Genomic DNA, 19,466 nt, shown 5'->3' on the forward strand with positions numbered 1-19,466 from the left:
GCTTTTGGGGGTTCCAACAATATGCTAAACTGATGTTGGGGTTCTAGCAGAGAGCTAAAATGCAACTGTTTTTTTCTTCCCTAAACATCAAACCTCACTTGCTTATGATAGGGAAATGCGTGTCTGCAAAACTGTCTTCACACGTCACCGGACATACTTCTCCAGATGTGCTGTGTTGGTGCAAAATGTATTATGACATTTTGTTTACATCTGGTGTTGCTGTATCTGTCATTGGTTGCGTGTCCATCTGTAGTAGGCTGATCTCAGGTGAGGATTCTCAGTGTTTTTAGATAAGGAGGCTTCTCTTGAACAGGTGCTCCTGTACCTTTGGGTTTTTTTTTCCTTCGATCCCACATATTTTGCCTAGTTCTTGGTTGTGTGCGTTTCTATTTTTGTCATAGTCAGTGGGAAAAGGGAATGCTCAATTCTAGAGGTGTATTCCCTAATGCATTTCCTTTCCAACTCTAGTGTTACTGGAAGAGTGGAAGTGAAAGACTGCTTTGGCGTGGGGGCGGTAGTTTTAACGCAGTGAGACGGAATACACCCGTGTGCGTGCTGCAACGCCTGGAACCGGGCTGTGGGAGAGGCCGCTGCAGGCCGGAGCGGACACACCAAAAGCAGCGCCCCGGGCCAGCGCGCCCCTCGGCAGCGGGCAAACCCAGGCAGGGCCGCTGCCGGCGCGGGGATGGACCCGGCCGCGGGGGCGGGGCGGGGCGGGGCGGGGCGTGGCTGGCGGGGCGCTGCGGGCAGCCGGGGGGCGGGCCCTGCGGCCGGTGACTTCACGGGCGGGCGGCGGCGGGTCTTGCTGTCCGTGTGTCGGTGCCGGCCGCGGGGCGGGGGGGCCGCGGTGACGGAAGGCGGCAGCTGGGGCGGACGGGCGGGCGGGCGGGCGGGCTGCAGCGGCTGGGCTGGCTCCCCCTTCGCCGGCCGGAGGAAGATGGAGCTCGGTTAGCGAGGGCTGCGGGAGGAGCGGCGGGGGCAGGTAAGGGCTGCTTCTCCCTCCTCCTCCTCCTCTTCCTCCTCCTCCTCTTCCTCCTCCTCGTCTTCCTCCTCCTCCTCCCCTCCCCTCGCCTCCCCTCCCCTCCCCTAGCCGGGAGCACGGCGGGGCCGCGCCGGCCCGTGCGGCGAGTGGCCGGTGCCGGCCGGTGGGCCCGGCCCGCGGCGCTGTCCTTATCTGCTGCGGGCAGGCGGGGGGCAAAGCCCGCGGGCGAGGCCGGGCGGCGGGAGCCCCCCGCTCTGCGGCGGGGATGCGGGCAGGGCCGCCGGCTCGGCCCCCGCCCGGCTCCGCGCCGGGCTCCGGCAAGGGCTCTGCATTGCGGGCGCTCGCCCCGCTCCGTGCCCGCGGCGCTCCCGGCTTGCGGGAGCCGAGCCGGGGGGTAACTGCTCGGGCGAGGGGCTGCTCTGGGCAGGGGGGACCCCCGTCGGTGGCCTGGGGGGGGCTGACCTCATTCCGAGAGATCTTAGATGTGCTCGTGGTATTTGTTCTCGCTCTGAAAGGGCTGCCAAAGGGAATCTGTCAGGATCCGTGTGAATAACGATCGCCTGGAGTTCGCAGGGTGCTGTACAGTGCAGTGAGGTATAACGTGCATATAAAACATAACGCAGTGAGGCACGCGACCTTACATAATCTACATTTAAAAAGCTTCCTACCCCTACGCTTACCCGGGAGGTTGTAGGAATATGTCTGTTCTAAGCTCTTTCTGGAGGCTCATTAAGTATCTCTCTGACGTGAAGATGCAGAGCCCCTCGTGAGCCAGTGCTGAAAATAAAAGACTAAATTGTTGACTACTTTTGCTGTAGTTCTGTCACAGTAAGTTCCTCATCCCTGGTCAGTCTCACAGACACAGAACAATAACAACGCTCGTGGCTACCTGGGCATACATAGCTCCGCACTGCAAGAGGGGATGGTCTCTTCCACCGGCCGTTAGACGCATCTTTAAATAGACCAGCTATAACACTGTCATATTTTACCAAACTCTTCAGGCTTCTCTCCCTAGGCCCAAGTAGTGCTACAATTTGTAGCATACAGATATAAATTTAGTGTAAACAGGAAGAAACCTTTCACACTTGTCATTTGACCTTCAGCATCTTGAATACTTGAAACTGATGATCAGGGCAAGTATTTTGCAATAGACTGGTTTAAAATATGTTGCTAGATGCAACAATAAAACTCAAATCACATCTAGGATGACACACAGTCAGTGTTCCGAGCTCTGCATCCAAAGGAAACTAATGTCTGATAAATTTGGCCCACATTTTATTTTAACTCAGTCCTTACAGATGACATTGACTTTACAAAAGGTTGCTATGGCACAGATTTAAAGCAAAGTATATTAAGCTTCTGGAATTGAAAGTGCTGTTGGTAGGAAAAGTGTTGTTTTTTTTTACTTATAATGTATTATTAAAATATCAGTGTGATAGCTGTTGAGGCTGGATCTGGCTCTGTTTTCTGCTGTTGGTGCAAATTGACTAAATGATCTCCCTTCTGTGGATGAAGGCCAGATTTTGCCCAGGTGTGTGTGTGCACAGGGGCGAGCTAGGGTTTCCCCATTTGAATCTGGAATACACCCGAATATCAATGCCTACCTTCCTCTGGGATACTTTCTATTACAAGCCTGCATGCTTTTGATAAAGCTGTAAGATTGATTGTGGTGTGGAGTATAGAACCAATGTGGGCTGTGTATACCCACACAGCAGAAACGATGGTATGACGTGGAATAGAAATGACGTTTTTGTGAACCTTGCTCTTTTGTGATACTACATTTTTATCTTTGTAGTTTACAAGAACCTCAGGCATCTTCATGACAGCTTAATTCATGTGTAATATACTAACTGTCACAAGTATGAGGCTCAGTAGGGCTCAGGTCTAATAGACTAATAATTTTTATATGTATAGTGCAAAAATAACTGATTGTTTACTTAATCATAATGTATTTATTTTTTAAAAAGGTAGGGTTTTTTTCAGATGGGATCTAGAACATTTTAGTCTTGATTTACCAATACAAATAAGGGTGATAATGGTTGGATGTCACAGGCTCCAAGTAAGCATGGAATGAGTAGGTGGGAAGGTACTTAGTCCTTCCATAGTAAGCCTGCCTCAGCACCTTTCCTTGCCCCTGGCATATCTCCCTCACTGTCATGCTGGCAGGTTAAGGAAAAAGGCCACAGACTTTCAGTGAATGAGACTCCAGGTCAAGAATTTTGTAGAGCTGTATGCGTGCAGGCTTATGAACATTGACCAATGCAGCCATTGTGCTAATCATCATAGTTGCCATTCATGTTGCCTATTAAAAAATTAGGGAATCTATGTTTTAATTAGCCAAACTACTATACATAGAACATCTAATTTGAATTTAAAACTGTATGTTTTAAATCTAATCACTGTGATGTTATCATGTCTTTTAGAGTCTCGTATGAGTTCATTGGTATCGTATCTGTGGGTTTTTTTAGAAAAAATGGTACTTTATTAAATTTTTTACTTAATGCATAGACACATAAAAACTTTAAAAATGTGTATATCATCTTGTTGTCACATATTGTTATTTAGCTCATTATTGCCTTTAGACACAGTAACTCCTGTAGTCTTAATAGGAGGAGGACAACACTGTCAAGGTGTTCCCATGTAGTTATGTATTGCTGGAGAGAAAGTTGGGATTGAAAGAGGGAAAGGACTAAGGGAACCAGCAGAATATTTGTCACCAGATACTCTAGACCTCAGATCTTATGGTGTTTAATTCAGTCTCCTCTGTTTAATATATTCTGCATTCCCCAAAACATCATGAAATCTGAATCTCCTTCTGACTTGAATTTCATAAAATACTTGGAACTTGCATTAAGCAAATTTAAGCATAAACTTTTAATTAAGGAAATCACAAGCCCTTAAAATATCAAGTGCAACTGTTGTGAAATTGAGGACTGAAAGAAGTAGAAAAGGCTTTGTTGTTGTTGTTGTTGAAGACTTTGTAGTCTACCAGTTCATTTATAGTTGATATGTCCTGCACAACCATGCAAATGCATTCAGAGATATTTAGACCAAAGCATGGAGATAAATGGTATGTGGACCTTCTGAACAAATTACTTGGTGTTGCCCTAATGAAAAAAACTGGGAGATTAACCTGACTGCTTAGGTGGCCTGAAAATTCATCAGTATAGTCTTAGCAAGAGTAGAAGTTTACTGGTTCAAGTGCGATATAAATGTTGCGTAGATCTTACACTGCATCTGCCTGTGTTTCTTTATTGTTGGTTTCTGGAGACACAAAGTATGACACAAAATTGAGAAAGTTGAGTGTCCCCAGATAAGGTGGCAGAACTGTCCTCAAATTTTTGTTAGTAAGTAATTTGCTTTATTTTAAAGGCAGACTGATTAGTGTATGCATGTAAATGTAATAACGCAACTATGTCACCATCAAGTATTTTCTAGTCTTTTTGTTTAGCTGTCCTCCGGCAACTATTGACCCAAGGGAGGAAAAATTGTTAATCTAACAAGCATGGAGACACTGGAGATATGAAGGACTTGACTTACAGTTCTGTTTTTATATTGTTCTTCTAGCATAACTGCTTCTGTGATTAGTATTTCTGATTTTAAGTAGTTTGAAGAGACAAAGCTAATTGTGATGCATGTCAAGTCTCCTTCTCAGTTTACTTCAGATTTTTGTTCTTCTATTCGAGGTCAATGCTGTCTATTTTAGGATATGGTTATACCAGTGATTTTTAGTCATAGTACTCTGCTGTAGTGTTTTACTGCAGAATATTATTTACATTATCTGTACTTACCTTATTTAATCTTTCTTGGATGGACCCTTGGCAAAGCTTTAGGCTTGAAATAGAGAAACTGTTGAACTTGCTTATTAGCTTTTTATTAAAAGGGTTTATAAATTCATTTAGTATTTTTGAGTCTCCAGCCTTTTGAAATACACTTTAATTTGAAAAAAAAATATTGGAAAACCCAGGATAAGAATATGAATTTGCTCTAAATAATTTGAAAATGTAACTTATTATGTAACTTACAGAAGAAATGGAGGATTGCTATAGTTGAAAGTATTTTTTAATACTTCCATTTTTTTTCAGAATGAGTGTATCTGCAAATACATCATGGTACATTTAGTAAAATTAGTATGTTTCACATCGTATGTTGAAAATTTCATATGTTAGAACACTGAGTTATACTCTGTGACCATGATTGCCATCTTGTATGCGATGCTTCGATACCATTTAACCTGTACGGAGAACAAGTATGGTTGGTTTGTTTGTTTTTTTAAATACAAGGGTAAAGTAGCCATTTTCATCTGTCAGTGTTTCACAGATACTCAGTGTTCTACAGTGAATTTTTTTTTTACTTGCACATTCTCTTAGTATCTGCTGAGTAATCATATGCATTCATGAGTTAATCAAAGAAGGGGCAAAACCCCTGTAGAAACTGAGCGAACTGTGAAAGAATTTTGATTCTTGTTTTTGTCACAATGGTTATATTTCCACTATTGTTTTCGGAATTAGAGTAAGGAACACTGAGAACTTGTTCTTTAATTAGAGGCTTGAAATATCACGTTTCTAATCCTGATGTCTGCTGCTGCCATCAGTGACCTCTGTCATATGGAAATTTACAAAGTAGTTACTGCTGCATACAACCAGGAGATGTAATATATTTCTAAGCTATTGCTATGATGTTATCAGAAACGTGTTCTAATGCCTGTGATTAAAATGGCTAGCTGCCATGGTGATAGTACCATAGAAACTGGGAAAATAATCATTGCCTATTAGGAAATCTGAATGAAAAAATTCTTCTCTATTTTTCTATCTTTTACGTTTCGGCACCTTAGCAGGAATGAACCTCTGCTGATGTTATATTCCTGACTTAAACAAATGATTGAACAAATTCCTTTGCTCTGTGTTACACAGCAGAGCAGGCTAAAGTTCTGGTATGGGTGCTGCTGAAACACGAAATGTGTGTGTCTGACAGCTCAGTCGTTCCATGGACTACTTCTAGTAGTCAAGAACAAGGGCATTGGAGTAGAGGCCTTTCTTACAGCAGTGGTTTTTGTTGTTAAGTCACTTTACTCTTTTCTACTGTCATTACTTTCTATATAGTGCAGCAAGTATAATTTTCTTCCAAAGCACTCTTCTAGCACAGAAGGGCAACGACTGCGTCCTGCAGGCAGTGCCTGCAGTAACGACAGAATTTTAATCTGGGAGCCCGACTTTGTAAAGGGTTTTGTCTGTTTCAAACTATACAAATTGTGAATGTCAAATAAGATCATATAGCAGGCAATATCTTTACTTGATTAGCTTTTTCCATCTCTTTTGAGATCTATTGCAACAAGAAACAAAGTGCAAGAAGCAGTCCCCGACGTGGATTGCTCTGTCTCTTGGTTGGGATGACTCATTTCTCTATTGGTGGTAAGTGACTCTATCGGGTACTTACACCCGATTGGAAATGGCTAAGCAAGGACACGGAGGGAGAGATCCCAGATGTATCTGCCTAGGTACACACACATTAAATTTCTGGGCAAACACATTGCCTTCAAAGTTTCCGAGATACTGCAAAGGAGCTTTTACCGTGTGTTAAATAGTTTTCCCTGTTAGCACTGAGATCAGCATAAAGAGCAGATTCTTGATGGTGGTAAACTTGAGTTTTAACTAGATTCAGTCTGTATAAGCAGAAAACAGTAGAAGTAAATGCAGGCTATCAAACTCTACACTTAGATACAGATTTGACAGCATACTGGCTCTAATCAGAATAACATACTTACCTGTGAATAGAACCCTGACCAAAGTGTTGTGGGTGGGTATGTCAGGAACAATTAGTCTCAGGTCTACCATCCCTTACCAGAAACCTGCCCATCTCTCACCCAAGAATATTTAATATCCCAGTAGCTTCTATTTTAAGTCTTAGAGCTGTTACATTGTCAATTTCAGGGAAAAGGAGGACATACAGGTGCATTAAATAACATTGTGGTAATGGGAAAAGATTATTTTAGTGTCAAGAAAGCATTGATTTAGCAAACTATAATTAAGTTTGAAGCAATGAAATCACCTCCCATGTCTCTCTAAATAACTCTTTAGATCTTTGTCTCAGGAAGAGTACAGGTGAATTAAAGGTAGAGTATAGAGGGAAGGAAGATTTATGTAATTCCAACAGAAATTATGATAGAATATACAACCTGTAGATAAATTTCACATGTGGGAAAGATTCAGGGAGTATCCTGTGTTTCAAAAGTTCTACAAGTACAGCTGAGTAAGGGCTGGAGAGAAACTTCTTTCAGCACAAATTAACAGAAGTAAAATACAATGTAGTCAGTCTCCCAGAGAAGGCCATGAGGATAATATTAAATAAAGCTGGGTTGATACAGTGTCTGCAGTTTGATAAGTTGAGGCTGTTTGCTGTTAAGAAATTGCAATTGAGAAGTAGTAACCTTTTCATTAACTGTGAGTTACTGGGATGCCTGAGCATTTAAGAACTAGGGGTTAAATTCAGCGATTGTGAGGTTAACCTGAAAATTTGGAATTTAAAACAGAAATCATAACAGCTGAGACGCTTTATATCAATTTTGTTTTTTTCTCAGTGTTTCATGTTTGGTTATTCAATAATTGTGAAAGCAAGACTTTAAACAAAACCATGGGAGGGCACGTCAATGCCAAGTCATTTAGGGGAAGCTCCAGGTCTAACTTAGAGTTTGCCACAAGGATTTGAGGTCCTATGAGTTATTCTCACAGCTTCTAATCATGTATAGTTTTGATATCCCAGGAGGCGGAGGGAAATCGGGTGTTCAAATATTGGGCTTTACACAGTGTCACTATGTGATGAAAGACCTGCGTGAAGCAATGAATTTTTGAGCCATGTAGTTGGGGATGACTTCTAGTGGATGAGGAACACTTGGAATGACAGGTTCTGTAGAAGCTAAGTGTTTATTAGCAATAGAGAGTTTGTTCCTTCAGGCTTCCTTACATGGATGCAATATTTTAGGACCTCAGATATAAACAGATAGATGTGAATTCTGTATAATTGAAGTGTTCTTGCATCTTTGTGTCATGGTAGAGTTCCCGTGTTCTGTTCATTGCTAAATACGTGGAGGCCAAGTTTCAAATAGGCTAGGAAAAGTTGTTTGCACTCATATAAATAATCCTCTTCTGGGAGACACCCAGAAGTGCTTTACTGATTTTCTTTTTCTCTCATATTCTTCTATACCTATAATCATACCCGTATCTCTCTGCTCTAATATTCCAAACTGAGGATGCTTAATGGATAAGGACTGTATAACAGTTTTGGGCAGGAAATACAAAGATAGATATCCATTAGAGTATAGGCAGACTGTAAATGCTCAAAGCAGAGTTTAGGTTTGTAGAATGGTTTGGGTTGGAAGGGACTGTTAAAGGCCATCTGGTCCAACCCCCCTGCAATGAGAAGCGACATCTTCTACTAGACCAGGTTGCTCAAAGACCCGTCCAACCCGACCTTGAATGTTTCCAGAGATGGGGCATCTAACACCTCTCTGAGCAACCTGGGCCAGTGTCTCACCACCCTCAGCATAAAAAATGCCTAAATCTTCCCTCTTCTAGTTTAAAGCCATTACCCCTTATCCCATCACAACAGACCCTACTAAAAGTTTGTCCCCATCTTTCCTGTAGGCCCCCTTTAGGTACTGGAAGGCCACAATGAGGTCTCCCTGGAGCCTCCTCTTCTCCAGGCTGAACAACCCCAACTCTCTCAGCCTGTCCTCACAGCAGAGGTGCTCCATGATCATCTTCATGGCCTCCTCTGGACTCGCTCCAACAGGTCCATGTCCTTCTGATGTTGAGGGCTCCAGAGCTGGATGCAGCACTGCAGGGGGGATCTCATGAGAGCAGAGTAGAAGGACTGAATCCTCTCTCTTGACCTGCTGGCCATGCTGCTTTTGATGCAGCCCAGGCAGGATGTGGCTGGCTTTCCGGGCTGCCAGCACACATTGCTGGCTCATGTCCAGCTTTTCATTCACCAGTACCCGCAAGTCCTTCTCGGCAGGGCAGCTCTCCATCTCTTCGTCTCCCAGCCTGTATGGATGCTAGGGGTGCCCTGACTTAGGTGCAGAACCTTGCACTTGGCCTTGTTGAACCTCATGAGGTTCACACGGGCCCACTTCTTGAGCCTGTCCAGGTCCCTCTGGATGGCATCCCATCCCTCAGGCGCATCAAGCGCACCACTCAGCTTGGTGTTGCCCGCAAACTTGCTGAGGGTGCACTTGATCCCACTATGTCATTGATGAAGATATTGAACAGCACTGGTCCCAATACAGACCACTGAGGGACGGCACTTGTCACTGATCTCCATCTGGACATTGAGCCATTCGCCACTAGCCTCTGGATGCAACCATCCAACCAATTCCTCATCCTCCAAACAAGCAGTCTACTCATCAAATCTGTATCTCTCCTATTTAGAGAGAAGGATGTTGTAGGGGACTGTGTCAAACGCCTTACAGAAGTCCAGACAGATGACACCGTAGCTCTTGCCTTGTCCACTGGTGTAGTCACTCCATCATAGATGGCCATGAGGTTGGTCAGGCAGAACTTGCCCTTGGTGAAGCCACGCTGACTAACTCCTTGAAGAGCTGGAAGTTTGCTTTCCTAATTTTCAGGGTCCTGACTCTACTCTTTGCCTGACCCATACCCCTCAGGAAATATTAATCAGGATTAATAAAAGGATGCCTATTCTTGGCAAGAATAGAAGGAAACTAAAGGCTGTTAAAAATATGTTCTATGAAGGTTATGGGTTTTTTTTCTCCTTCTTCAATAGAGAGGACTGTTTTAAAGAAGCTCCATGTAGAGGTCTCTTGTGGCTCCTGGGCTGTGTTGCCCAGGAGTTTACGTTTTTATCATTCTACGTTGTTCGAGATTTCTTCTGACATTGATAGATAAAAGCATGTGCAGAAGAAAGAGTAGCACCATAGAGTCTAGAGCAGTGGTATTTGTAACAATAATCGCTATCACGTTGTCTCTCTCTGGTCACCTTTGTAACAGGAGATACTCATTTTCCATTGCTTAATCCATCCCAAATACTTAGTTCCTTTGCCCTTCAAAGGGAGAATCCCTGTAACTGGCAAAGGAGGATGGGTCAAACAGAGGCTAGTAGACTGGAAATTGAATCTCAGGACTTGCAACTGAGAGAATTACCAACAACTTTGCAATGAGGTCCAAGTCTGTTTGAACTGGCTTTGTTTGTGATTATAAACACATGCTACAAACTATTCATTACTTAAAGCAAGCCTGAAGGCACTGATTTACTGGCAGATGCCTTACTGGTATGACGTATTGCTTACCTGCAGGCCTGGTAGCACTCTGACCGCAAAAAGATGATATGCGCATTTCAGCTGACAAGCAATATGCAGTCATACTGGAAAAGCTGATGAATGTGCATCCATTTGAGGAATTGCCGGCCTGGCTGCTCTACCCCAGTGCTAATGCAGATCAGGTGCTTGAGAGAAGCTCTTAGGAGCACCAAATGTTTCACTAGTGAGGTGTAGACCTCAATTAACATGGAAATATAAATCACTGCCTTTTGCTACCACAGGGGATGAATATTCATGCCTGAGCAGCTCAGTTGTAAGTATCTGGAGTTGATGTGATGGTTGCATCTAGCTGATAATCTCTTGGCTTTCTTTGATACAAAATTTGAGAAACAGAGCCATTATCATTTTCTTTCCTCCAATTTTGTCTCCTAAAATATGCTTTACATGAGAATGGGAGAAAGGGTTCCTTCAAGAGCTATTCAGTTGTTACCTTTCATTCCATATGCCTCTCGTATTTAACATAAAATATTTTCCTATCCAGTATAACTAGAGAGGTATGTACTCATAAGAGAAGATATCTCTGAAGCCAAGTGGTTGTCATTAAATGTATATTTACAGCTATCAAAGAAAAATATGAAATATCCTTCTTTGGATTTCATAATAAAGTTTACCTCCATCAAAAGATGCTTTATTTATGTGAGGAAAAGTTTGGAAGGGCACATAATTTTACTCTGCATGCTGTATGTCAGTGTGGGTAGAAATAACCCTATGACTGGTTTTACCCCAATTATTATCTTAGAGAATTTATAATAACATATGTATGCACATGTTTTCTGTGAACCGTTTTTCTTCTACAAATCTGAGACTTATCAATGGAGAAGAAAATTATTCTGTCTGTAACAAATTCCTTGAGAGTCATGCTGCCACAGTCCTTGGGAACTGGAGAAAAAGAGGTCTGGAGCTTTAAAAATACAAACCCAAACAATCCACCTCCCCTAAACCTCTGAAATGAATCTTCTTTCCTAGTAAAATAATGCTAGAAAATAGCCTTTGAGTTGTGGAGTTCTGAGTCTCTTTGGCAGAAGATGACCTCAGAGGGAATAATTGTTGCAGTAAAATACATTTTAAGCTGAAATGCTAAAACAGAGAATGGCCAACAAGTGCGTTTAGCTCACTACTATTACCATTACTCTGTTCACACCTGGAAAACAAAATATTTTGCTATTGGAAAGCTTCAGATTAAGTCCCAGATGTTTTGAAACACTTCTCATGACTCATATATATGGAAAAAAAATCTATTTTGTGCTGCTTGAGATGGTGCCATGTCAGTATATTCACTTTTAAAGTGGGGCAAAATGTAACTATCCAAAATAGTTTGCCATATAGGTGTGATTTCTTGGTGATGTTTTATCTGCAAGCCATATCTTTTTTGGATATGGAAAATACATTATGTTTTGAGAGAAAGGAAAAAAAAAAGATTTGCAGGACAACTGTGCCCTCCCGGTATTGTACGGTATATTTCATGGTCTTAAGAGGAGGTAATTTTATAACTGACTCAATGCTGTACAGTAAAATCCTGGGATTTAGATGAAAAAATCTCTAATAAGTGAAACTCTATAGTAGCTTGTGGTTATCTTATTTGTTTTTATCACCATACCATGAGAAAGTTAATGTAGTGTTAATTATAATGGTATAATTTGAGATAATGAGCACTATACACAATCAGTTTTATTTTTTTTTTCCTTTAAATGCAACAGTGAGAATGGGGTTTGCTAGTGTTATGAATGTAAAAATGCCAAAGCAGAACTTAACTTTCTCTACAGATCATTATGCAAAATGTGACCTTTATTTGATCTTCCAGCTTAAGTTACAAAGCAAATGAAATGTGGTAGCTGTGTATCTAAAACTATATATATGTATATCGTTACAAGGGGCTACTAGTGTTTTTTGAAAGAAAAGGAAAAGGTTGTTGAAAATGTAGCTGTAAGACTTACAGGCACATGTTTTAGAAGAAAGAGTTATTGACAAATAGCAAAAATACTAAAAGAACTGTAGAAATCTTTAAACCTCGTACAACTATTTTGAAGTAGGGAAGTAGCTAATCCTACAGTATTTTGCCAGAAAAGTTGTTTGGTTTTTTGTTGTTTTTTTTGTTTTGTTTTGTTTTGTTTTGTTTTTGTTTAATTTTTATACATTCCTAAGCAGCAAGGTAAGATAAAAGGTTATTGCCCATTCAATAAAATATCTGCATGGAGATCGCTGCTAGTAACATGCAGTGTTCCTTCTGTGTTGCTTCTGTGTGTTCCCACTGTTTGTTTGGCTGGAATGTAGTGATGTTATATATTTGTAGATGTAACAGCTCTTCTTTTCTTCAAGCCTTCCACTGTTAAATTGGGTCACTGCATATAATGCATGTTAAATAAGAGGGTTTGTTGTATTTACACAAAAAGTTAATAGCAGATTTTCATAGTATTACAGGAAACATATTACAGTTAAGAATAAGCACATTTCCTTTGAATACACTACTAGTAGTTCACAAAGTAATATGTTTTTCTGGAATACATCTTCCTATGTATGTAGATTCGATAAAGTTGACCAAATGTAACAGAAAGCAGACTGTAGCTCTGAAGTTCAGTGGCTTGGTAGGTCTTTGATTAGTGTTTTGCAACAGAACATCTAAGTTTTGTGTTTTAATAGCTGAAAGATACTACTTTTTTTGAGAGAGAGAGAGACCAAGAGACTAAAGTGAATTATTTTATAATATCAACGGCCTGTGCAGAGAGAATAGTTTTTAAAAAGTTTCCAAGGCTCCTTGACTCACTTGAAAAGCTGACTACAGGTCCTTAAGAGATCACATAACTTCTGATAATGGGATTTAGGCTTCTAGGTCATATGAAGTATTTTTTTTTAAGTTTATTCTTGTCCTGATGATTAAACTGCCAGATAAAGTTGTAACTTCATTAATAGTCAGGCTGTAAAACCCCAATTCAAAGTATTGATTCTACATCTCAAAAAGTGGAGCTGCATATCAGCCCCAAACCCTTGTGCTTTCTCTGTTCTGTAATTTGTAAATTTCCTAGCCTTTAGACACGTCTATTTAAAACTGAACCAGCAGTTATATAGTCTTTCCTAAGCTATGACAAATACATTTTGTGCTGTCTTGTCTCTGCTAGGCATTCCTTCTACTGCTTTTTTGCTGTAACAATAGGAATTGAATATGTGATAAAATATTGGTTGATTTTAGGGCATTCAAGTAAGCATTGCTGTTCATAAATACAATATTTTTGGAGACAATTCAGAAGTTGGAAGATAGTATTTCATGTCAGCTCAGATGGTAGCCTAAAAAGTGAGCTTTTTTTAACTGAGAGCTTACGCGCTCCGTCTGCTTTTTTCTGAGTATGATTCTGCATGTCTTTACTACCTTTGAAAAAACAATTGGGGTTGTGCAGAAGTCTAAAAACGTCCTGAATCTGGCAGTAGTTAATATTTTCATTATTGACTTGGATGAGAGTACCTGTGTTGTTTATCTGTGAAAACAACATAGATATTGCAAGAACTTTGGAGGGTGGGAATAGAATGAAACATGGCCGTGACAAACTGAATGTGTAATCTAAAATAAGCACCATATAACTCAATAATTATTGCACTTCAGTAAGAGTAATCAAAGTTTGTGAGTACTAATCAGTTAGAAAGGTTCCTAATCTGAGAGAGCTAATTGAGCATATGTGGTACTGTGGCATCCCTGCTCTTAATTTTGTGCTGAAGGATATTTATTGAAAGGAAACTACCATTTGTGCCTTGCTTCCATCCATGCTTGTCTAAGAATGCAGTGTACTCGGGAATGCTGAGTGCCTGCCTTTTTTGTGTGTTCCCACCTTTTGGGTTTAAAAGTGTTTTAATTTAGTAAGGCCTGTCTTGTTTATTAGGTTTATTTCCAGATTTGATTCTAGATTCAGATTATTTTCCCGAAAAAATCAGAAGTACTTGATTGGCAACTGGTTGCACTTCATTCTTACTGCTATGGATCTAAACATATTGTAGAACTGCTTTAAATACATGTTGTCTTATGAATCCCATGCTTGCCAATCGTGGGGTTTACACTGATTTGGGAATAATGATCGGTCACGAAAAAAATCTTATAAAAAAAATTATTTTCAGTGCCTGTAAAGAAAAATTTCAAATGAAACTGCCCAAAGAATGGGCAACTGTATGAAGAATAATAAAATCTTCTTTAGCGTTCCAGGGAGTAGGGCTTAAAAGTTATCTTGGGGGCTTATCTTCAGGGTTTTGAGCAACCTGGGCTGGTGGGAGGTGTCCCTGCCCATGACATGGGGGTTGGAACTAGGTCCCTTCCAACCTAAACTGTTCTATGATTTTATGATCTTTTTCACTCCAGAATGCAGTTTCTATGTATTAATGGGTAAATTCTTCAGAGACTTTGCATCTGTTGTTGACTGTCTGTTGACTGACCGGGGATTTAGTGTTTTGATGAAGAGAAGTGACTCATTAGATTTCTGAGTCTGGTGGGATATTTATGAGGTTTTATGGTCTGATCTCCTGATATCACTGAAGATATAGTACTTGGTGGTGGAGTTTCTGCTTAAAAAACTATAGGTCTAGTTGAACTATAACATCCTATTCAGAAAGACGCTTCTGTTTTACAGACTCTTAATTCATTAAATGAATATCACAAATGCATAAAAAGTAGCAACTTTGGTCACACAGGTTGTGCCTTTGTGGTTTAAAGAAGTTCTTTTGTATTCCCTTTCTCTTGACTTAAGAGTGAAGTTGAATTAACAGCTTGGGTTTAAAACATGACTAAGAGAAAAGAATTTGCTTTTATGACCAGTAAGCGTATGCGGGTTTTAGAATTAGCATGACTTAAACCATACAAATATATACATATTATATTTGTAAAAGTGATCAGAGTGCGAGATTCGTAAGTATCGACATATTTATTTTGATAGAACTTGCTTTCGATCTATTTGTGTCTTATGAATTTGTGCTGTGATAAATAGCTTCTGTTGGCCTCTACTCGCTAACGAGGCCATAGGTGGCTTCAGACGCCTGCTTCTGTAAGTCAGGTCGCAGAATCAAGGCCAGGGTGGAGAAGCTGCGATGCTGTTTCACAAACTGGCACTTAAAGTACTTTATGTGTCCAGAATTACCTACAGTGCCCAGTGTAGAAAGTGTTTGGGGGGAAAAAGTCTTCTTTCTTAGCATTGTGAGCTAAGATAGTTGTTAAATTTCATGCTCGGCTTCAGAGCTCATACGTGATCACTGAAGATGAGTACCTGCCTTAAATAAGGGATTAGGTCATTAATCTTTTGCGAGCGGTTCAAACGATCTTTGCAAATACAGAGCCTTGAGGATAACATAATTTCAGCTGCAGAGCCTGCTAGCTCTTGTGTGTCTGTGTTGTTAATCGGAAGAGAATGATAGTATATGAATAAACATGCATGCTTCCAAGCTGAATTGTCACCAATCTGTTTAAAATATTTTAGTTGCCTTTCTCAGATCTTTACTGTTAATGAAATTACCTCCTAAGATCTTGTGTATCTGAAAAGATGCAATAACAGTGCCAGAAACTAAATTAATATGCCATGGGAGCTTTTCTAATGAAATTAATATGGCATTTATAACCTTTTTAGAGAGGCATTTCACCAATTACAGCATAAAATTAACTCCCAGGAGACAAAGATGCTCTTTTTTTGCCCAAGCTTTTATACTTCTGCCGGCTTCCTTTCATTATATGTGAAATGGAAATCGTGAAATAAAATGTAATTTTTTGATACCCCTCTGTGGGTTCATAACTTTTTTTATTATTAATTGTGAACTTCAATTTTAGATTAGCATTTATTTCTTTTAATTTAGTAGGCTGCGTTTTTCCATGAGGTAGAACCAACTAGCATATGAAATTAATTTTTCTTCTGAAAGAATACGTTTTCCATTTTCTACCATAATGCTTTTGGGATTGCAATACAAAACTTCAACTTGAGGCCTGCAATTGTAACACTGAATTGTGTAAATATTTTCTGGCTCGGGGGAGTTTTTTGGTTTTTGTTTTGTAAATGGTGAATAAAATGTGCTTAAACTTTTGTAAATGGATAGTTTTCTTCATAAAGTAGGCCACAGCATGCTGGGGAGAACTAGCAGGAAACTGAGTATTACAGCTGTCCAAGGTGAGATAGGGCTAAACCCAGTGTCTAATGGAGCTACATACTAGAGTTTGTTTAAGAACTGACAAGACTTCAGCTTTTGCCACACTTGATTCCCTTTGCATACTCACCCGCTCTGCTTGCCAGCGCTGCCTTCGCACGGTCTTGGCGTCCCGTCCCAGCTGGGCATTCACAGCTTCCTTGGGAAGGCTAGGTAGAAAGTTGTGTTGGTTTATGTGCATCTCCTTGTGGTTACAGATCTTGGGCACTGCTGGCCAGGGTCCCTGGGCATGCACTGGCATTCGCTTGTCTACATGTAGCTCTGATCTCCAGGATTTTCCCTCGCTTCCAGTCGTGATCTTTGTTGCCTTCTTTCCTGGCCCCTTCTTCTGTCTGAGACTGCTACTTCTTTCTGGGAACCCTTATTTTTGGCACCAAACTCCTATTTTTCCCTAATCTAAACAGTCAGTGTGTAGGACCACAATGTGTGAGCCGCCTTTAAATTGCATGTTCTGCCTCTGTGTGAATTGGAGGATTCAGAATGTGACCCTTCTGTTTAGTCCAGGTGTTATCAAAGTTTACGAGCACTCTGCACAGACTGCAGCCAGCAAGTACCACTCTCCTGCTGGAGAGTTCAAATTCAGTTTCAGACATTCACCCACAGATGCACACATATGCCCAATTATCTGATGCCTGTTACCATTTGCAGTTGAAGGTATTCTTTTCGCTATGACAGCAGCTAATGTACTTATGCCAAAAGCTATGTTTGGTGCCACTAGGAAAACCTTCATTCACTTTGTCATAGTCTCCGATCTTCACTAACATGACTATCTAGCTTTTGCATCTTTCTTACAGGAACTTAATTTCTAAGATCACTTGGTAGGGAAGGAATCAGAACGTGGATTGGTGCCGAAACAGGAGAAGACAGCATGTGACTGTTAGTTTACATCTCATATGGCCGTTTCGGGGTTTACTCTATTTGGAGATCTTGTATGATGTGAGAACTTTCACATGCTGCAGTACTTCATGTCACAAATTTCAGGTAGCTTTACAGTCCTTTAATCGTGCAAAAGACACCCCTATTGACTATATGTGTGGAAACATACAGGAAAATTTTTAAAAAAGGAAGGTCGCCTAACAGTAGCAGGAAAATGTCTTTGTTCATATTGTGAGTTCTGTTTATTTCTTTTTAACTTTTCATCTAACTTTTTGTGATGAACTTTTCTTTGGTGCTCCCTGCGTGGTTAATGTGGGGGGGTTGCCCTGTTGGGTTGGGGAAGGGTCGAGTTCCCCCTCTCTTCTCGGGGTCAGCAGTCTAGCTGGTGGTCGCTCTGGAGGGAACTGGCCTCAGAAAGCATTTTGGGGGGTGTGAGGTCCAAAAGCATTGCTTGTGCATCTCACTGTTAGCATTCAAAAACTTTCTTCTATGATTAAAATGCTTCTATATTTGAAATAGGTATTAAAGGTCTTTCTTAGATCGCATTGTAGAAGCAGTGCTGTACTTTCTCTGATTATTATTTCTGCATTTCAGGATATGTAGAGAAAACATTTGGAATATAAAGAACAGCTTCAGAGATGAGGAGACTTCATTTTCTCATGCCATAGGCCTTTCAAGGAACAGATACTCATCTCTTGCTTTGTCCTTGCACTGTTTCTGCAGCTTTTGGTTCTGCTGATTTTATTGGAGTCAGTGGTTTACCTGCACCTCCAATGTTCCCAAGAGAAAAAAATACGGAGTCTGGTTGTTTCTTCTGTTGGTTTAGCATCTTTTCTGCTGCTGAGTATCAAATTTTATTGAGAATGTTTCAGCCAGCTCCAAGAACTGTGCTGCTGGCTGAAACCGAAGGAATAGTCGCAGAATGTATGCTTACCTCAGTGCTGCTCAGAAGCACCTCTGCTGTTCGATCCAGAAAGAAATCACAAAGTACTTCTTGGGCAGTATGCTCTCCTTCCATGGCAGAACCAAAAGAGACGTCCTCATGTATTTTTACTTCTAATTTAATCAATTAGAGAAAAGGGGTCAGGAATGCTTGGAGAAGTAAAATGTCACGTTTTATGATGAGATAAAGCACACGTTCTACGCGATAAGCCTTCTCCGTATTTGTGGCAGAGAAGGGTGTTTGCCACACAAGAGTTTAGATGCTGTTAGGATAGAATAAATATATATATGTGTGTGTGTGTGCATGTATTTATGTGCACGTGTATGCACCTCTGGGCATGTACATCTAGAAGAGGGTAGCGTGCCATTGCTGGTGTTCAGCTTTTTCCACAGGCCCTCCCTTCCTCCCCCAGCCAGCCATCCTCTGCTCACAGCAGGGAGGGTGGTGGGGATGTGGTGTAGGGGGAAGCTTCCCAAGGGTGAAGATTTGGGAGGCAATGAGGTTTTTAGGGAGTGAATGATGCAGGGCTTTTTTATACTCTTCAGTGTGGATCGTCTTTGAATTTGTTTGGGTTTTTTCTAATGTTGCACCATGGGTGTTTAATTTTTCTGTTTGTTGGTGGTTTTGTTTGTTTGGCTTTTCCTTTCTTTTTTCCCCTCCCTTTCCACAAAAGCATAATATGCTCACAGAACCACTGCAGTCTTCTGGTATGAGTGCCATAATCATTTTCCAGTTTCTGCCCAAAATCTCAAGCCATTTTCATGTGAGATACTTTCAGTGTGGATTACTAGACAGCCAAGCAACGTATGGGCTATTTATTGTTCCAAATAAACAGTCTCGTGACTTAACAAAATGAAGCTTTAGCAGCTATTCTACATTGTTTATCTTGGTTGTGGTAAAGCATCTAAATGCTAGGTTTTTTAAAAAGTTTTGGTGCCAATGACGTTTTGCTTAGGACTCATTTACAATCTTAGAAATAAAGAAATAGCTAGCATCTGTCGAAAGTTACAGCTGTACCAAAATGTTTTATCAATTTGTTATTCAATCACAGGAAATCTGAAAACTGTAGGATATAGTAGTAGCTTGTCTAGACTACTTTTTCAGTTAAAATGAGAGAATGTAGCTACTTACTAATGGCAAGTTGAATGCTTTCTAGGTTTTTGGCATAATTT

The 19,466-nt window shown here is 40.8% G+C and overlaps 1 protein-coding gene across 3 annotated transcripts in view; it reads left to right on the top strand.

Annotated features, from left to right (window-relative positions):
* The first annotated feature begins 905 nt into the window (after positions 1-905).
* The window catches only part of OTUD7A (OTU deubiquitinase 7A), a 145,846-nt gene continuing 127,285 nt past the window's right edge, over positions 906-19,466 (top strand). For all 3 annotated transcript variants that reach the window (XM_082489109.1, XM_082489111.1, XM_082489110.1), the window contains exon 1: positions 906-982. The gene's annotated coding sequence lies outside the window, so the exon portion shown is untranslated. The remainder of the gene's footprint in view (positions 983-19,466) is intronic.

This window comes from Vanellus vanellus (genome assembly GCF_965231255.1).
Source record: "Vanellus vanellus genome assembly, chromosome: 11".
Classification (NCBI taxonomy): domain Eukaryota; kingdom Metazoa; phylum Chordata; class Aves; order Charadriiformes; family Charadriidae; genus Vanellus; species Vanellus vanellus.